The sequence below is a fragment of the Rhinolophus sinicus genome, linkage group LG09 (assembly GCF_036562045.2).
Source record: "Rhinolophus sinicus isolate RSC01 linkage group LG09, ASM3656204v1, whole genome shotgun sequence".
Lineage (NCBI taxonomy): Eukaryota > Metazoa > Chordata > Mammalia > Chiroptera > Rhinolophidae > Rhinolophus > Rhinolophus sinicus.
In genome coordinates, this window is record NC_133758.1 from 78,588,051 (window position 1) to 78,608,684 (window position 20,634).

Sequence of the window (20,634 nt, forward strand, 5' to 3'; positions counted from 1 at the left end):
AGTATGCTAATAATAATAACTATACCAACTATGCTGACTAAATATACTATCAATAGTACTAACAATGCTAATAAACAATAACTATGCCAACTACACTGACTAAATAGAATAACTGTACTAACAATACTAACTAATAATACTAACTAAAAAAATGGGACCAAGGAAACAAGAGGGAAGGGAAAAAATAAAACGGGGGGTGGGGGTGGGGGGAGGGGCTAATAAACAATAACTATGCTAACTACACTGACTAAATATAATAACTGTATTAACAATACTAAGTAATAACACTAACTAAAAAATGAGACCAAGGAAACAAGAGGGAAGGGAAAAAATAAAACAAGGAGAAAACCAGCTAAAACGTCCAAGTCCAACAGGTCACCACAAATCAGCTTCCTGGGCTATAACGGACAGCAAGCTCAGCCCAGCCAGGGCCTTATATAGCAGCTATGGGTAATTTCATCACACTGGTGCTTTATGAGCTCAGAGCCAGAAACTGACCATATGTGATGGCTAAGGATAAACTACGGTGGTTTTCTCAGTTTTGGGTTTCTCATCACTCTGAGGAAAAGGGGGTACCCCGAAGAAATTTTTGTTTGTGTGGGATATTAAAGACTGATATTTACTTTATTAGAATGTAAAGTCTGTAGGATGCTTTAAAAAGAAAAAAAAAATAGTGTATTAGTTTTTCCAGGGGTGGATAGTGTTGCGTTTTGAAAAGCCCTTAAGATGATTTGCTTCCACTCCCTCAGCCAAGAAATGGTGCTGCCCTTTGAGAAGCACTACTTGGGTGTATAATAAAGTAATTTTGTTATGTAAAATGATCATTTAAAAGGCATCTACAAACAATTATTCTTTAAAACCACCTTGTGCTTATTAATACCGCAGCTTAGCTGAGTAGTTCCCTCAGAAAATACTTTCAGGTGTGTATTCATTTTGGATACCTTCAGTTTTTTGTTTGTTTGTTTGTTTGTTTTGTTTTTAAATAAATGGAACCCTGTTAAAAGTGAATTTGCTTCCAAAAGTGGCTACTTCATAGGCATAAAATTGGCTGGGCTCAGGGGGATCAGATTGCAATAATGCTAGGGATACGAAGTCTACCAATTTTCACTATTGATTCAATCCAGTTAATTGTTTGCACAATTTCAGTTTCACGATTCCAGAGGTAAGTGTTGCCTATTTTTCTCTAACTTGTAAATTACCACATGTCAATGTTCGGTACATTGTTTAGAACAGATTTGTTGTCAACTTTTGTGTCAGTTTAAAATAATCTACTTCAAATTATGGGAAAATCGTGAATATTTAGTGATATATTGGATCTGATCTCAGTTTTCTTGAAGAGATACTTTTATTCTTTAAGCTCTGCCTGATCCACTGTACCGAAGCTCCAGACATAGCTGAAACGTTTTAAAACTAAACCATTAAGTCTTTCGGACTATATCTCCAATCTTTCTCCCTTAGCAGCACACAAAATGGAATGAAAGAAACATCTTGGAATTATTATAATTCAATGTGTTTTGATAACTTATTTGTGCCATAGATATTTCAAGTGTGTTTTTGTTCTTAAAATTCATCCATTCAAGTTTGTCTTCCTCACCAGCTCCCAGACGCCATTACCTTTCCATTAGTGACCTCTGATGCACCTCTTCCTTTGGTCTTTGATCTCTCGTGAGCCTTTTGATATTATCGGTGGTGTTTTGGGTCCTACAGAATGCCCCTCCCCATCTCCCCACACACTCAGGATTTATAGTGACACTCATCGATACTGAGATATTCTGAGAAATACTTCTGTTCTAGTTGATACCTGCAAAGGTACCAAATTGGACACCTAACATGGTTCCTGAAAGCAGAGTAACTTGCAACTGGAAAACCTCCTTTTTTCTGTTGTTGAAAGGTTGTATGCATCTAGAAAATTGTCCATTTCTTCCAGATTGATTAATTTGTTGGCATATAGCTGCTCATAATAATTTTTTTTTGTATTTCTGTGGTGTTTATTGGCAGTTCTCTTTCATTTCTAATTTTATCAATTTGGGTCCTCTCTTTCTTTGTTTTGATGAGTTTGTCTAAAGGTTTGTCAATTTTATCTGCTTGAAAACCCGCCTCTTGGATTCATTGATCTTTTCTATTTTTATTTTGGTCTCTAACTCATTTATTTCATCTCTGCTCTTTATTATCTCCCTCCTTGTACTCCCTTTGAGCTTATTTTTGTGTTCTTTGTCCAGATCCCTTAAGTGTAAGAATAAACTGTTGATTTGTGACATTTCTTGTTTGTTTCAGTAGGCCTGCATTGCTGTGAATTTCCCTCTTAGGACTGCTTTCGCTGCATCCCATAGATTTGGGGTCATTGTGTTTTCATTTTCATTTGTCTCGAGATATCTTTTGATTTCTTCATTGATCTCATTGTTGACCCATTAGTTATTTAGTAACATGTTATTCAGCCTCCATGTATTTGTGTGTCTTCCAGTTTTTTTCCTGTAGTTGATTTCTAATTTCATAGCAGTGTGGTATGATTTCAATTTTCTTAAATTTATTGAGATTTGTTTTGTGACCTAATATATGGTCTATCTGGGAAAATGTTCCATGTGCGCTTACGAAGACTGTGTATTCTGCAGCTTTGGGGTGAAATGCTCTGAAAATATCGATTAAACCCAACTGATCAAATGTGTCATTTAAGGCTACTGTTTCTATATTTATTTTCTACCTGGAGGACCTGTCCCTTGTTGTCAGTGGTGTGCTGAAGTCTCCTACTATGATAGTGTTACTGTTGATCTCTGTCTTTATGTCAGTCAATATCTGTTTTGTATATTTAGGTGTTTCTATGTTGGGTTCTTAGCTGTTTACTAGGGTTATGTCCTCTTGTCGGATCGACCCCTTTATTATTATGTAGTGCCCATCTTTGTCTTTTAATATATTCTTCATTTTAAAGTCTATTTTGTCAGATATAAGTGTAGCTACTCCAGCTTTTTTCTCATTTCCATTTGCATGAAATATCTTACTCCATCCCTTCACTTTCAGTCCGTGTCTTTTCATCTCAGGTGAGTCTCTTGTATACAGCTTATGCAAGAGTCTTGTTTTCTTATCCACTCAGTCACCCTATGTCTTTTGATTGGAGCATTTAATCCTTTTACATTTAAAGCGATTATTGGTAGGTACATAGTTATTGCCATTTTCTTATTTGTATCTCTGTTCTTCATTAGTTAGATGTTTTTCATCTTTCTTCTGTTTACAGAAGCCCTTTTAACATTTCCTGCACTGTTGGATTGGTGGTCATGAATTCCTTTAGCTTATGCTTTTCTGGGAAGCTCTTTATCTCTCTTTCAATTTTAAATGATAGCCTTGCTGCATAACGCAATCTAGGTTATAGGCCTTTGTTTTTCGTCACTTTGAGTATCTCTGCCACTTCCTTCTGGCCTGCAAAGTTTCTGTAGAAAAGTCATTTGATAGTCTTATAGGAGTTCTCTTATATGTAACCTGCTGTCTTTCTCTTGCTGCTTTTAGGATTCTCTCTTTGTCTTTAACCTTTGCCGTTTTAAACATAATGTGTCTTGGTGTGGACCTGTTTCGATTTATCGTGGTTGGAACACTCTGCACTTTCTGGGCTTGTATATCGGTTTCCTTCACCAGGTTAGGGAAGTTTTCGGACATTATTACTTCAAATATATTCACGATCCCTTGCTTTCTGTCTTCACCTGCTGGTATTCTTATGATGTGCATGTTATTGAGCTTGATGTTATCCCAGAGGTCTCTTAAACCATTTTTATTATTTTCTATTATTTTTTTCTTTTTGTTGTTACATTTGGATGATCTCTGCTACTTTGTCTTCTAAGTTGCTGATTCAATCCTCTGCTTCATCTAGCCTGCTGGTAATTCCTTCCAGTATGTTCTTTATTTCAGTTATTGTATTCTTTAGTTCTAACTGGTTGTTCACTATGATTTATCCTTTATGTTGTCATTAAGCTCCTTAAACATTCTTATCATCAGTGTTCTGAATTCTGTATCTGATAGGTTGGTTACCTCTGTTTCATTTGGTTCCAATTCTGGAGGTTTCTTCTCTTCTTTTATTTGGGACATGTTTCTTTGTTTCCCCATTCTGGCTGACTCTCTGTGTTTGCTTTGATGTATTAGATAGATCCCCTAGGGTTCTTGGTTCTTGCTGGGTTATCTTATGTAGTATGTGTCCCTTATATTTGACTTGCACTACTTCGTTCTTCTCCTCTGCGTGTGCTCCAAAGGTGACTCTTGTGTTGTGTATATTGTCCTGTTAAAGAAGATCTTTAATTGCATTTCACTTGTGAGTAGGTGGGGTTAACTCCTAGTCTGACTAGTTGTGAGATTTGGCTCTGCCCACCGCAGGGTGTTCTGCTGCTTGATGGGTGACCGCTTAAATGTGGTTTGGCCTCTATGGGCTCTTGTGCCTCTAGAGAATCCCCTCTGGGTGTGTCACTTGTAGGTCAAACCCGGTAGTACTCTGGCTTGGTCTGGAGTTGGCCGCTGGGTATGTTGAATCTTGTGCCTCTTAAGCTGGGCCCTGGTAGGGCAATTTCAGAACAAAGCAGATCACCAAGCACAACAACAACAACAAACAAAAAACCAAATACATTCACATGTAAAAACAACCGACAGCCCCCACTCAACACAGGCAAAGATATCAAAGATATAAAGACAAAACAAAACAAAACAAAACAAAACAAAAAGCAGTGCCAGTCTTGGCTTAAGCCCACCAAGTAATCTCCAGGTTGTCCTCTGCTGTACCAAAGAGTCCTCTGCGTATTGTGTAGGCAGAACGGTTACCTGGTGCCCAGAGTGACATTAGAACTGCAGATTTAGATGCGTGGGGCTGAGGAGTCTGGATGGTAGTTTCTACAAAATCAGTGCAGTTTCTGCTCTTGCCTGCACATATGCACACTGAGAGTATCACCACCAGCCCTGTGTCCAGATGTCCTGAGTCTTAGGGCACTTCTTCCGTGTGTGTGTGTGTGTGTGTGTGTGTGTGTGTGTGTGTGTGGTGAGTGGAAGATTTCTGAGCTGCTGAAAGCCCAGAGCTGCATCTGCTACTTACTGCTTATCCTGGGAGTGCCTCTGCAGTTGTAATTGCCCTGCCCTAGGCAGGCCAGAAAGGATGGAGGGGTCTTCTCTCTCCCAGCCCAGCCATGTCACAGTCTTCCCGCAGGCCAGAAAAGTTCATGGCTGGGGGTGGACGAGTCTTTTCTCTCCTAGCCCAGCAAAAATCACACTCTTCCCAGCCTTTTCCATGGGTCAGAGCTGCACTCCAATCTTCCCAAAGCCTGAGCACCAAGGCTCCTCTGTAATCTGACACTACTCCTCAATTCAGGGGCCAGTTTAAGTCTCTGGAAGGGCGGGGGTAGAATTGGAAGAGCGGGGGGAAGGGCCCAGGTATGGAGTTTGTGTCCTTTGTCTGGCCTAGGGCCCAATGGGAGGTCTCACTGAGGTTATTGCCTCAAATGCTGTATATGCGCCCCCTTGGCGGGACAGATCAGCTGTGGGACACAGGGAAAGAGCCTACCTCCTGGCTTTTGTGTTCTCTGTTCCATCCTGGGATCCCCTGCGTCTCTGCAGCTGCGGATGCCAGCCACGTGTCCACAGCCGCAAATGCGGGCTGCGTTTCCACAGCCACAGGTACGGACTGCGTTTCAAGGTGACTGATTATTATCAACAAACAATTAAGTAGGTCAGGACTCTTTTTTGCTTGTACAAAAGGGACATAGGAGTGAAGGGCTCCTCATACAACCTAAAGTAAATTGTTGGGAATACCCTATATTCAAAATGTCAGTGTTGGATGGTCCCCTTGAGGTCAACTGGCAGGTCTCATATTAAGAAAAAGAGGTGAATTCATAGCCTGGAGCATTTAAGTAAATGAACGAGGTCACAAAAGTAGCGACAGGGGACCTCTGTTTCAGGAGAGAAATAGTATTACTCCAATCTTTACAAAAAGGAAAAAGCTAGACAATCTGAAAATTAATTACTTAATTTGTTGAAGCCACCAGAGAGCTGAAGTCACAGAACAACCAAGTAAGCATAAATCTGGGGAGAGACAAATACTGGCAGGGAGAAATAGAACCTGAATGTTTGCTTACTTGAACCAAACACCACCAAACGCCATATAAGCCTATAAAAAGATACAGGTAAACATTTTTAATTACTTGCTAAAGATTGAGTGCAGGTTAATAAGAATGTGAAGCCTCTGGTGGAAGGTCCAAAGGTGTTCACAATCTCTTTCAGTTTTTGCCTCCACAAATGCCACCAAACACTCATAAGAAATATCGGGGAGAATGCTGAGAAAGTTTTTATTAAGGTGCTTTCTTGGCCATTGCAGGGGCCAGAAGTGGTTTATAGACATCATTGTCAAAACTCTGATCCATTTCCATATCCCCTCCAGAATAAAAGCCTTCACCAGCAAGAGAATGACAATAACAAGTGTCACCTGGGGCACTGGTAGAAAGCTATTCCATCAGGGGGAGATAACAGGGAAAACAAATCATTACCTCAAAGGATGACCAGGGAAAATATATTCCTAACTCTAGAGTTGAAGGAAAAGCAAGGGTTGTAAAGACCATGCTGCTAAGACCCAAGGACATGGCCGCATTCTAAGACTGTGACTTAATCAGAATATGAGAGAACAGCTTTCCTCCTCACTCGCAAAATAACAAGTATCAGATAAATAACAGTGTAACCCAGCTGGGAGGTCTGCAAGAGATATTATTCCTCAACACAATTCAGAGGAAAGACCCAAAGCCAACATGAGGTAACGGTCATTGACAAAAATGCTCTGACAGCTAAAGTCAGGTACCACTAGAAGACTTTAAAACCTATGTGCGACAACTGTATATGTGTGAATAAGTGTGACCATACCAAGAAACCCATGAATCCATCACAACTCTACTAGAATCACTTAAAGCCACACATTATAGGCCTAACAGCAGTTTCTTCAAAAATAGAACATATTTGCCTCAGTAACTACTATCCTTGAAAAAGTGTCAGTTTTCAACAAATGAGGCAAAAGAAAAGGCAAGAAAACACACACACACATAAAAGACAAAGTAATTATCAGACCAGACTTAGACATATAATTGTAAGACAGGATTAAAAAAAAAAAGAATCATACATTAATGAGGTTAATGGAAAAGATAGACAACATGTAAGATCAGAAAGATAATTTCATCAGGGTGATGGAAACTATAAGAAAACATTTAAATGGAAATACTGGAAATTAAAAGCATAGTAACATAAAAAAAAACAATAATGGAGAAAAATAATTCCTTCAGTAGGTTCATGTGTAGACTTGACGTAGCTAAGGAAAGTCACTAAAGACACACAAAATAAAATATAAATCAAAAACAGAGCATAAAGGAAAGAAACCAAACAGGAAAATGAAACAGAAGGGAGTACCTAGAAACTGTGAGAAAATATCAGTTTTGTATACTGCTCATATACTGCTGGTAGAAATGCAGTATTGAGGAAAACAGTTTGATAGTTTCTTTATAAAATAAAACTATGATGCAATAATCATCCTAGTAATTTAAACCAAGTAAATTGATCAAAAAGACTGCATATTGTATAATACCATTCATATGACAACTTAGACAAGCAAAATCTAAAAACAGAAAAGAGATCACAGGTCGCCAGACATTGAAAGTAGGAGAAGCATAAGGCATCATGAGGAAATGTTGGGGATTGATAGAACGGTTCTATGTACTAATGTAGTGGTAGTAACATTTTTGCTGATATATTTCCTCAGGCAAGGGAAACCCAAAAAATAATAATAAACAAATGGAACTAAGTCAAATTAAAAAGTTTTTGCACAGTAAAGGAAACCATCAACAAAACGAAAAGACATCCTTCTGAATGGGAGAAGATATTCTCCAATGATACATCTGATAAGGAGTTAATATCCAAAATTTGTAAAAAAACTTATACAACTCAACACCAAAAAAAAGAAACAACCCAAATAGCAAGATAACAAACCTAAACAGACATTTCTCCAAAGAGGGCATGCACATGGCTAATAGACATATGACATTATGTTCAATATCACCATCAGAAACATGCAAATAAAAACCACAATGAGCTATCACTTCACACCTGTCAAAATGACCATCATCAATAAGTCAAAAAACAAGTGTTGGTGAGGATGTGGAGAAAGGGAACCCTTGTACAACTGTTGAGGGGATTGCAAACTGAGGCAGCCAGTGTGGAAAACAGCATGGAGTTTACTCAAAAGAGTATAAATAGAACTACCTTATGATCCAGCAATTAAACTTCTGTGTATTTATTTAAAGAAAACCAAAACACAAATTCAAAAAGATATATGCATCCCTATGTTTACTGCAGCTCTATTTATAATAGCCAAGATATGAAAGCAATTGAAATGCCCATCAGTAGACAATTGGATAAAGATATTGTGGTACATATATACAATGGAATATTACTTGGCCATAAAAAAGAATGGAATCTTACCATTTGCGACATGATGGACCTAGAGGGTATTATGCTAAGTGGAATAAGTCAGACTGAGAAAGTCAAATACCATATAATCTCACTTATATGTGGGACCTAAAGAACAAAATAAACAAACAAAACAGAAGCAAACTCATAGATACAGAGAACAAACTGATGGTTACTAGATGGGAGCCTAGGTGAGAAAGGTCAAGGGATTAAGAATTGCAAATTGGTAATTGCAAAATAGTCATGGAGATGTAAAGTAGAGAATGGGGATTATAGTCATTAATATTGTAAAAACTATGTATAGTGTCAAATGGATACTAGACTTATGGGGAGGATCACTTCCTGATAAATTTATAAATGTCTAACCAATATGCTGTATACCTGAAACTAATATAAAATAGTATTGAAAGTTAACTATAAAATAATAGTCATGGGGATGTAAAGTATAGCACAGGGAATATAGTTAATAATATTATAATAATTATGTATAGTGTCAGATGGGTAATAGACTTATGGGAGTTAACACTTCGTGAGGTATATAAATGTCTAATCACTATGTTGCTTTGTATACCTGAAACTAATAAAAATAATGTGGTGATAGTTATGTGGTTACATTAATTTGCTAAAACCCATAGAACAGTACACCGTAAAGAGTGAATATTACTAAATGAAAATTAAGAATCAACCAGGATGTATGGGGAACCCAATATGAAATGCAGATGATGACAAATGAATGTAACTGTTCCAAAATCTAATATATTGAGGGGGGGAAATGTACCTATTATTATTTTCAAAAAGCTTATACTCCAGTATTTTCATTCAGTTTGGTCTTCTCCCATGTCACTAAAATAGGCGGCTATTTGGCCAATTGACTTTGGCTAAGAAAGTCCCTTACCCCCTTCAGCCTGCTCTTCTCCCATCTCCAACCTAATATCCCATCCACTCAATTATCTTCGTGACTGAGCATTTTGCCTAATCTGTTCGATAAGTTTGTACTCTCCAGCAATTACTTGCTACTACTACTGCTATTATTATTTTGTTACCATCATGTTATTATTGGTGATTCAGCTCGTTTTTGCTTAATCTGAACTCCCTATTTCCTGCATAAAACCCACTTCTTCCTGATTCTGAACTATTCACCAAAACTTCCTGAATTATACTTTTTACCAAATGATAAAATGAATTTTGTTGTAAATTCTATTCCTCCTTCAGAGGAATGTGAGACTATCGGTTTCCAAGTGTTATTGGTGCTGCCTGTTGTAGGTATGAGGGTGCTGGTTGTATAGAGCTGATGGTAATGGCAGTTGCTAGGAGCCATTGTATTGTGTTCTGATTGCACTTTTATTGCATCAAAGCTTCACTTTCTTTAGGAAAAAAAGCAAATAAATGCAAACAATTCCAAAATGTTTTTTTCTAAATTAGGATTTTTAAATAAGTATATGTGAGAACAATAGCAACATGCATTAAAACAAAGTAAAATAAAGATCTAGCAATGAAAACATCTTGTGTGAGCTTGGAATAATTCTCTTAGAAGATATAATCTACAGCACTTAATTTATTGTGGTAGGCGTAATAAGAGTCCCCCACAGATATCCATACCCTAATCCCTGGAACGTGTGTGTGACTATGCTACATGGCATAAGGGACTTTGCAGATGGATATAAGGTTGCTTGCTAATCAGCCGACCTTAAAGTTGAGAAATTATCTGAGTGACCCAATGTAATGTCATGGGCCCTTAACAGTTGAAGAGGAAGGCAGAAGAGAGTTCAAGAGAGATGAGGCTTGAGAAGGATTTGACTTATCCTGATGGTTGTGGGCTGCAGGGGCTAGGTGGGAGTGGAGAAAGGCTTCTAGGCCCTAAGGGCAACCAGCTGACAGCCAGCAATGAAACAGGGATCGCAGTCCGACCACCACATGGAAGTGAATCAGCCAACAACCTGCATGTCCCTGGAAATGGATTCTCCCCTAGAGCTTCCCTCCAGAAAGGAATGCAGCTCTGCCTGCCTGCATTTTGATTTTAGCCTTGGGATACTCAGAACAGACAAACCAGCCAGTCCTGCTGGAATTCTGACCAACACAACTGTGAGATAACAGATTTGTGTTGTCTCAAATTGCCAAGTTTGTGGGAATTTGACAGGAGACAGAAATCCAATATACTTAGCAACAGTAGTTCCGTAGCATTGGGCATAATAGTGCTCACCAGGGATACGGAAAAGAGATCATGGACGAAATATCCCTTTTTGACTTACAGAGAGAGGAATCTATTACCGATACCACCAGTCTTAAACTTGGACTTTCTAATTTTTGAATATAAGTCTGTCACTACACCTTTATATTAGTAAAATATCTCATAAGAATAACTGTGAAAGAAGCAATGAATATCAGATATAAATTCTGAGACAAATGCGGTCTATTCAGATTCTTGTTTTATTGAGTGGATATGACTCACAAGTCATTTTTAGTGGAAATGCCCTAGATACTCTTTTCCTTCTGTTTTTTCCATTAATCCTGGAATGTCTTAAAATGGTAAGAAGCAGATGCACGTCATTGACTATTCAGGAAAGTTTTTACTACAGGAATCACGGGAGGGGCAACTCAGCTGACTAGAATCTTCATCTAGGCACGCTTTTAATAGTATTATTATTAGAAATTTCCAAAAGCTCCATTTAATTTACTACTTCACAAGTCGTGTAAGAACTCTGATCTTTGATATCTTGACTTCCTCTTATTTTAACAACTATCACAATGGTAGATCTCTAAAGCCTTATTCTGGGTGGCCACTGCACAGCCCAAGGCAATCATTTGTATATAGATACGCCATAAAGTGACCCCTTCATAGTGCCAGTCTATGAATTCTGGCAAACCTTTTGGTGCATTCATTTTTAATGGAACTGAGTGTAAGTAAGGCTTGATTAAACCACGAAAATAGAAGGACTTAATGAAAAATGCCCAACTCCAATCCTCTTATATGTATAAGTAAACAGATGTGTTTTTAAAAGTTTATATAAAAGAGCTTTGCATCTTAAAACTTCCTTTCCCTCCTGAGGGGTAAATAAAACGAGGGGGGGCGTTCCCTAGGTTTAGACCTCATCACTAGATAATGGCGTGCAGGGTGTGGTTTGAGCGTTCCATCCTTACTCAGCCAACACAGTAGTCCTGAATTTAGTTCCTTTCCTTCATACACAAGAGATTTAGGTTTAATCTCTCAAATCCATTTTCCACCCCAGAGCTGGCCAGAGCTGTGATTTCTACAGATTCTCTAAGATTCTGGGATAGAAAATTTGAACCACACATGACTTTTCATTGACCCCAGCACTCACAGAGGGACTGTCCTATAGCTGTCCGGGAATTGTGCTACACGTTTTAAAGCGAACTGACAGCTCTCGGAGCTGATCCTATCGCTCACAGGAAGTTGTTACTTAAACATGAAAATCTTCCTTAACCATGCCCAACTTTTTCAAGTGTAAGTGATAGATGCCGTGGAATTATACGAGAACTGTAATTTGAAAAACAGGCTATATTTTGATAAAATGAAGGTGTGTCTTGTAACATGTCTCAGATTCTCATTCCACTTTTTAATAGTGTTGTACCTAGAAATGTCAGACAGTTCATATATATATATTTATATAACTAGATAAAATTTCTAGTTATTTTAGTTATTTTCTACATGGGATTAGCCCTCGGAATCTGCTCATAAAGGACCATTTTCATAGGTTCAGAGTTAGTCTGTCTAACTTACTAAGGCTTTTGCCCTAATGTTTAGTCTCCTGCTAATGCCCTGACAGTGTTGATGGGCCATAGTGATGTTGACAGGCCACAGAACAGTTCAAATGCAAATGTTTATTTCCAACCAAAGCACACATATGGATAGATACATTGAAAGAGACTTTTCCCCAGGGGATATATGTAATCTTTATATAATCCAAATATTTCATTACACAGCATCACAAAGTCAGACCAAGAGCTTTGATCTTGAGAGCAGAATATGAAATATATAAAATAAGATACAATTTTTTTTAATAAAAAGAAACAAAAGGGGTAACTTTGAACATATGAGCTAAATGATATTATTGTATGTTTTCTGCTAAGAATGAGCATGGCTAAATAAAGGTTAAATATTTTGTTTATGTAAAATATTCACAGGAGGCTGTTCATCTTTCTTTTTTCTTTTTTTTCTGGCTCTATTGTAAAGTTACCAAATGATATCTTTGCACCTGACAAGTTTGAGCACTTCTTAGTGAAGTTTGCCATCTTGTGGCAAGTCGATTAATACAATTTTTTTGTGCAGGGTTATTAAGGCATCTCAAGATTTGAAGTTTATTAGAAAATTCAATGTTTCATTAAAAATGTGTAATAAAATTTTGTTTATCCAGAATAGTAAAGAAACTGGATGTACCTTTGAATTACCACAGATATGTAAGTATTTACATCTGTATGGTACTTTTAGAGGCACTACAGGTTAACAGTGCAATCTCTGGAGACAGTGTGTCTGCTTCAAACCACAGCTGAACAATTTTCTACCTGTATAACCTTGGGTAAATTAACTTATCTTAGGATGCTTCAGTTTTCTTATATAAAAAATGGGAGTCATTATAGTAACTACCCAGGATTGAGATGATAATTAAATGTAGCACACATTTAGGACAGTGCCAGGAAAAGCTAACTAATCTCTCTCTGTATATGGTAATTATTTCTGTTATTATTATTTCTACCTTAAATTTTCTGTGATGGTCCTGCATACAAATAATCTTTTTATTTGTCAACTAATGTGCGGTGTTTTTCATTTAGAGACTCTAAAGAAAACATGTGGAGATAATATTTAACACATATATGGTACTTATAATGTACCAGCCACTCTTCGAAGTACTTCCCACATATGAATTTATTTCATCCTCACAACCCTACAAGATAGGTACTATTATCACCCCAATTTTACAGATGAAGAAATGGAAGCAAGAGAATTTAAGTAACTTTTTTAAGGTCACAAAGCTGTAAGTAGCAGAACAAAGCTTGAAGTATTAATAATCTTCCACTGTAGCTTGTTTTCTTAACCACCTCATATATTGCTTCTTGACTATAACTTATATTTGGGGAAATTAGTAAATATTACGTGGTACTTTAAGGACCAAAAAGAGGTAATAGAACATATTGTTAAAAGTTAGTAAATTCCACCAAAGTACCAGATCATTTAAATCTTATTATCTATTCCACTCCTACATGATTCCTACACTGCATATTATCTTTCCCTATTTGTTTTTGTTATATTCCATTTTCAAAACGAATTCACTGAAAGTTACCTACTACTTGAATTTTCCATTTGAACATCCTAATGGTGTATTATGTGTCTTTCCTTCTCCTCCTCCTACTCCTCTCAGAACCTTAAAAAAATGAACATAAAATAATAGTTCAATTTTTAGACCTTTATTTTGACAACACTACATTAGTAAAAACATTTAAACTTTTCACAAGTCAGGCAATTAATGTTCATTGAATAATTTATGAATGAATGAAGGCTATATTAACATATCTAATTTAGATGATAAAATTAGGAAAAATCAACAGTATGGAAGACAATGTATGTTTAAATAACATGAAGGTTCTAAAACTCTGTGCACTATCTTCTCATTTCCTTCTTACAGTGATCTCAAATGGTAAAAAGAGTGATCATTATTAGCTGTGTAACATAGATAAGGAAGGAGAGAGAAGCCTACAAGTATGTGCTTTGGTGAGAGTGATCGTATGGCTAACCTGAGAAAAGCCAGGAGTGGAAATTCCAAGATCTTTAGTATATATTCAACAGTGTAGTGCATGAAAATGCTGTTATGCGTATCAGTATTCCTATTGAAAAATAAAAATTTTATTAGTATTTGTTTCATTAGTAACGTGCTGCTAAACAGCTATTTTCCAAGTTGCTGCTATTGGAGATTTTTTTTTTTCTATTGTATCTTACATTTTCTTTTTCTATGAGAAAAAAATCTGTAAAAGCCATTTCTTCCTTTGAATCAGGAAAACAAATGAAGTTCTTCTGAGAGGAATTAGAAAGAAAAAGTGGTCTTAAATGGTCCTTCAAAGTCTGCCTTGAGAGGAAATTGGAAAGTGGGTGGTTAAGGGAGAATAAATTTTATATTTCCAAACCCCAGTCACATTTATCCTTTTACTTATTATATGTTTGATCTACAGTGATACTTGAAGTATATAAGGTAGAAAATGGCTAGTGTGACTGATGTATCAATTACCACAAGGGAATGAAATTTAGTGTTACCAGAAGTTCCAAACAGTGGAAAGACTGTGTGGAAACAAAGGACAGTTTATACATTTGGACTAAAAGGAGAAAATAACTAGAGAGCATTACTAAGATATCCCATACACTAACTGATGCCAGAATGTCATAAAATGTGGACCTATAGTTGGGTATTTGTTGAGATTAGTAAGATTTCCTGCATGCCATTCCTGAATGAAAGATGAAATCAGATCAAGCTCTGATTTTTAATAGGTGAAGATCTGAACACTTTCTCCTTGACAGAGACTCTTTTGTAGCCCTACTTATTTTTTCTGTCATCTACTTTTTGACCTCAATGTCTCTACTTCACATTTAGCATCTTTCTTGTTGACTGGCTAGGACCGCATAAGGATCCAATTCACTAAATGATTAGGAAATGATGGCCAGTTCTGGAAGGCTTTATATTACTGAATACAATTCCTAAAACTTTAAGCATTTGAAAATCTTGTTAAAATGAGTTCTTAATATTTAGACAAAACAGAAAAACAACAAGTAATCTTTGCCTACCTTTCATGGAGAGGACAGAAATTAAAAGTTAACAAATATTACTCTCTTATTTTCTTCAGACATGGAAATAAATAAACACATCAATGATTTATAAATGCTCATTACCACTATTCATGAATTGTTCTAGAAAAAGTTACAATATTCTGTACCTTATGTCCCTTCAATTTAGATAAGAAAATTTTATCAAGAGGCAATGCATGTTACTAAATGATTAGTGTTCTATATAAATATGTCATTTTAAAAATACATTTCTGCATAATTTTACTCTAATTTAACAGTAGTCAACTGTAATTTTCTGACTATAGAAAAGAATGGGATCACTTGGTGAAGATTTCTATTGGTTGACTTCTAAATTGCCAATTTCTACAGTTATTTGATAAGTTGCCAGATAAACCTGCTACTAAAGAAGAGTTCAGTTAACATTCATTACACACTGTCAAAAAAATTAAATTATTTAACTAAAATAAGCAAAGTCTTTTTGATGTACTGTTTTTTACAAAAGGACTAAGTAATGTGTTCTGCAAATGGGTAGAAGTAAGCTACGAGCTCACGTGTGTCCAGGTATTTCTTCACTCAAAACTGAAATTAGTATTTTCCTTTTTTTTTTTCTATATTGTATACTGGAATCCAGTTGAGTTATATATTACTCACAAGTCATAAAAGCCAGAGGACGTATATTTGGATCTGGTGTGCTTCCAGTGCAAAATGCCTATGCTCTAGGGGAATCCACATATAATTGCACAGTATTCATCAGCCCACAAAAATGTAATGGACCAAATCAACATAGAAGTATCATGCCAAGAGTAACTCAGGACAAAATGTTAAAATGTTTAGTGTGTAACTAAACATTTAAAATATTTTTTCTTGAGTAAAAAAAAAAAAAAAACTGTCTTTAATTGTAAAGTTATACTGTAATTGCTGATACAAAATGAGTGTTTTTAAAAGTTTATACTGTACGAAAATATTACTAACTCAATTAATTTTAGTTGTCTATTGTAGATAGCTAATTTGGGGAATATTCTCTCTCTCTCTCTCTCTCTCTCTCTCTCATCTCTATATTTTCTTTCTTTCTTTCTTTCTTTCTTTCTTTCTTTCTTTCTTTCTTTCTTTCTTTCTTTCACTTTACCATATCCCAGGAATATAGACATTTTTCTTTTTTTCACTGACTAAAGGTCATTATTATGCAGACACATATTTTGCAATAAAATAAGTTGGTGCAAAAGTAATTGCGGTTTTTGCAAATTTTTTTTTTAACCTTTTAAACTGCAATGCTTTTTTTTTTTTTTGCACCAGCGGCATTGCAAGGGAGGGAAGGAGACAGGGAGGGGGGGGGGGAGGGGGGGGGGGAGAGGGGGGGGGGGGAGGGGGGGGGAGAGATAGAGAGGAGGATGAGAAGGAGGAGAAGGAAGAGAAGAAGAGGAAGAGGAAGAGGAAGGAGAAAAAGAAAAAGAAAAGACAGAGAGACAGAACATTCACATTTGTCTTAAGAAGGCTTTGATTGTGGAAAATGAGTTGTGTGCTGAAGAATGACTGCAATGGAATATAACATGATAGTATAGCAAATGTTGAAAAGCTAGGGTAAACCAGGTATCTCAGCAGGATTCTGGTTTGCTGTTAGAAGGATAATTACTATATTAATGAAAAGTAAAAGGTGTGTTACAGACTTCACATAGAGTATATTAAGGTATGAACACATACAAAATGATGCTATAATTTAAACCCTGTCACTTTCCAAAAAGTGTTTGAAATAATCATAGTTAGGAAGTGTAGTCTCCAATGTCTCCATTTCTTCCAAAAGCCAATATGAGCTTGAAATGCTTTATTTCACCAAGTGCTATATGTTCACAACATAAACTCTTACAAGAATACCCGCATTTTCCTTATGACCTATCTCAGGAATGAATTCACCAGAGTATCAGGGTTTTTTAAGGTAAAAGTTGATCCCTGTTACAGCACGTTTGACAAACTGGCCCACATTCAATGTGCAATTATGAGACTGGTGAGAATGCCCTTTCCCAGTAGTAGATCCTCTCAGGCTCACCTTCATAATGTCTAATTTTCTTAGGCCATTTTTAAGACCACAAGATGTGAAATATAGTAGTTCCTAAATTCTCCTTAAAATATAACTATACGTTTGTTTCATATCAAATTTTTTTCTTTGTAATCCTTCAATTAGTACAGTAAGGAATTATTTAAAATTATCTCATCCCATTTGTCTTACTCCATTCCTCTCAATATTTCCGGTTATACAGGTGGTAGATAAAGTAACCAAATACTACTAGTCAAAAATTAGCAAAAGGAAAAAAAACAAAACAAACAAAACAAAACAGTGCAGTGATTTTTTTTTAAATATCAGGACATGCCATGGAATAGGAATAAGTGTTATTAACTTCCATAGATTCCTCGAATTTTGAAGTAGAAGGGTAGCTTTAGCTTCATCTAGTGTGGATGTTTTTAACCAAGAAGTAACATTAGATGTCTCTGGTCTTCGCCACTGTGCTGCTTCTGTAGGAGATGGGCCTGAGTGAAACCCCATGAATCCCTATGTATCAAGCACAGTTTGGAGAAACTGAATATGTGACCTTATCCCAGGAAGAGAATACATACAAGCTGAATGAGAAAAATCTGAACAACTCTGCAAGGAGTCTTAAGTTGATGTAAAGAACATTGACAGTAGAGAGTACAGGGTGAAGCACCTGCCAAAATGAGACAACAATATGCTTGCATATTAGGTCACTAAATTGGGCTGGAAAATCAGAGAAATAGCTGAGGTAAATTACATTGTGTTAGCTATGCCAGCATAAAACTGAGGCAGATCCACACTGAGACAGGAAGAACATCTTTTTGGCAGTGAGAAGGGGACTGGGAATTTTTCTGGGTTTTCAACTTACTCCATTCGATGATTATGTATTCAACATCTATTCTGAGCCACGCACTGATACAAAATGAAAATCCTGGACCTATTGAAGTTTAAACTCTAGCAAAATCTAACTATATTTATCGTGAAAAGACAAGGTGATTTTCTGAATCAGGAAGATAAGTGTTCAATGTCAGAAATTATACTGAGTTGGAGAAAATAAAGATAAATTAAAATTAAAATATTGCTGTGCATGATATGTATACCGTATTAGGCACAGAACTGTTCATGTAGTAACTACACAAAAAGGTTAATTCTATTTTATAGTACCCCCCCTTAAAATAAAACTAAATCTGAAACTGATTTAACAATTTTATTATTTTTATATTCTAGAATTTGCTTTTTGTCTTCTGCTTTTTGTTTCACTTTTTCTGCCAACCTGCTTTCCTATTTTTAATTTTTATATTATTTTACTAATACTTAACTTATTTTATTATTTTTGATTAATGATAAATTGTTTATGACTAAATGATAAATCATTTAAAGTTTCTTCTGATGAGAGCTTAATATGCATCTCATATTTTTTGATATGTAGAATTCTAAAATATTCAAAATTTTAGTTTTTAGTTTTGTTTTACCCAGTACTCAGAGGAGTTTAAAAATATTCTTATTTATTTGAAAGTGATTTGTCTTTAAATTTTAAAAAAATCATCTTTATTTTTATTACTTTGTTCTCCTTTAAAATTTATTGATGCTTTCCTTCTATACTAATTCATATGTATACAATTTGTAACCATTCTACAGATACTTTAAAATAAATACTGTTCCTACCTTTTAGGATATTGGTATATTTCAACCTTATCTATTTTATAATTCTAGTCTTCCTTTTCCTCTGCTCTGTATACCACTGTACACTCATGAAATAATCAGAATTTCAATTTTGTTTTATGCTGTCCTCTAGCTAGCTTATGAAAACAAAGAAAGAAAACAAATATAACAATAAAAAGGGAGAATGGTAAAGGAGCTATAACTACAGATATAAAGATTTGTAAATATATTTATGTGCGTATTTATTAACTTTATTGATACATAATATACATACAATAAATTTATTCATTTAAAGAACACACATCAATATGGTAATTATATGCAGTCATATTTTATTAATGCTGTACATCATTATGGAGACAATAGTACATTTTTATATTTTATGCATGTTTTATATTTAAGTGGATAATCTGCAATATTATATTCAGTTGAGGATTCACATGACAACAGTTCTGTTTGTTATGTTATATGCAGAACTTTTTAAGGAGATGGCAATGTTATATGTAAATATCTGGGGAACTTAATGAGGATGAATATTTACTTTCAACAAATATAATGAATACTCATATACCAATGAGGGGTTTGACTTATTCTATTTAACTCAAAATAAAATATTTACAAAAAATGAATATTTCAAACATTTCAGATCAATATAGAAATACTTACATGAAAGTCACAGAATTTAATATTGAAATGAGCTTCCCTGGGAAGTAGTATGCTTTATTTCACAGGAAACTTTGAGGTGATGGCACTAGAGTTACCTTAAAGGAGGCAGCCACAAAAGGGAGCAGGTTGAGATAGATGCATTCTAAGACTCCCTCTAACTCTTGTATCCTATTATTCTGTGGGGAATAAAAGAAAAAAATAAGAAAAAAATAAGCCAAACAATGAAAACAAATAGTTGTCTCTGCACCCATGTTAGTTACTCCAACAAAAAAATTAGTGATATGTACTGTCACAATTCATTATTAACTTCAAAACATTTAACAACTAAGTCAGTAATAAATTACAGTCATGTGTCCCTTAACAGCACCTATACATTTTGAGAAATGAGTCTTTTAGTGATCATCATCATTGTGTGAACATCATAGAGTGCATTTACACAAACCTACGTAGTATATAGCCTCCTATATACCTCGGCTGTATGGTATAGCCTCTGGCTCCTAGGCTACAAACCTATACAGCATATTACTGTACTGAATACTGTAGGCAATTATAACATAATAGTAAGTATTTGTGTATCTAAACATATCTAAATATAGCAAAGGTACAGTAAAAATAAGGTATAAAAAATTAAAAAATGGCACATCTGTATAGGGCCCTTACCATGCATGGGGCTTGCAAGACTGGAAGTTGCTCTGGGTGAGTCAATGAGTGACTGGTGAGTGAGTATGAAGGCCTCAGACATAACTATCCACTGTGGCTGTAGACTTTATAAACACTATCCCAAAAGCCCTCCCCCTATTTCTTCCTGACTGAGTTATAAATATAATAGAACGTTGACGCTGTCAGTGCTGTTCCCTGAACGGGGATGTAGGCTAGATTGATTGGAAATATTGAGGAGAAGTTAACTGAATAAAGGCATAGCTCACCATAACAGTGACTGTCAGAAGGGAGTGAAATGTGGCCTAAGGATCAGTAGGAATAAGAAATCAGGATGGCAAGATAAAAGAATGTAGGAGATTGTCATGGCAACGTGGTT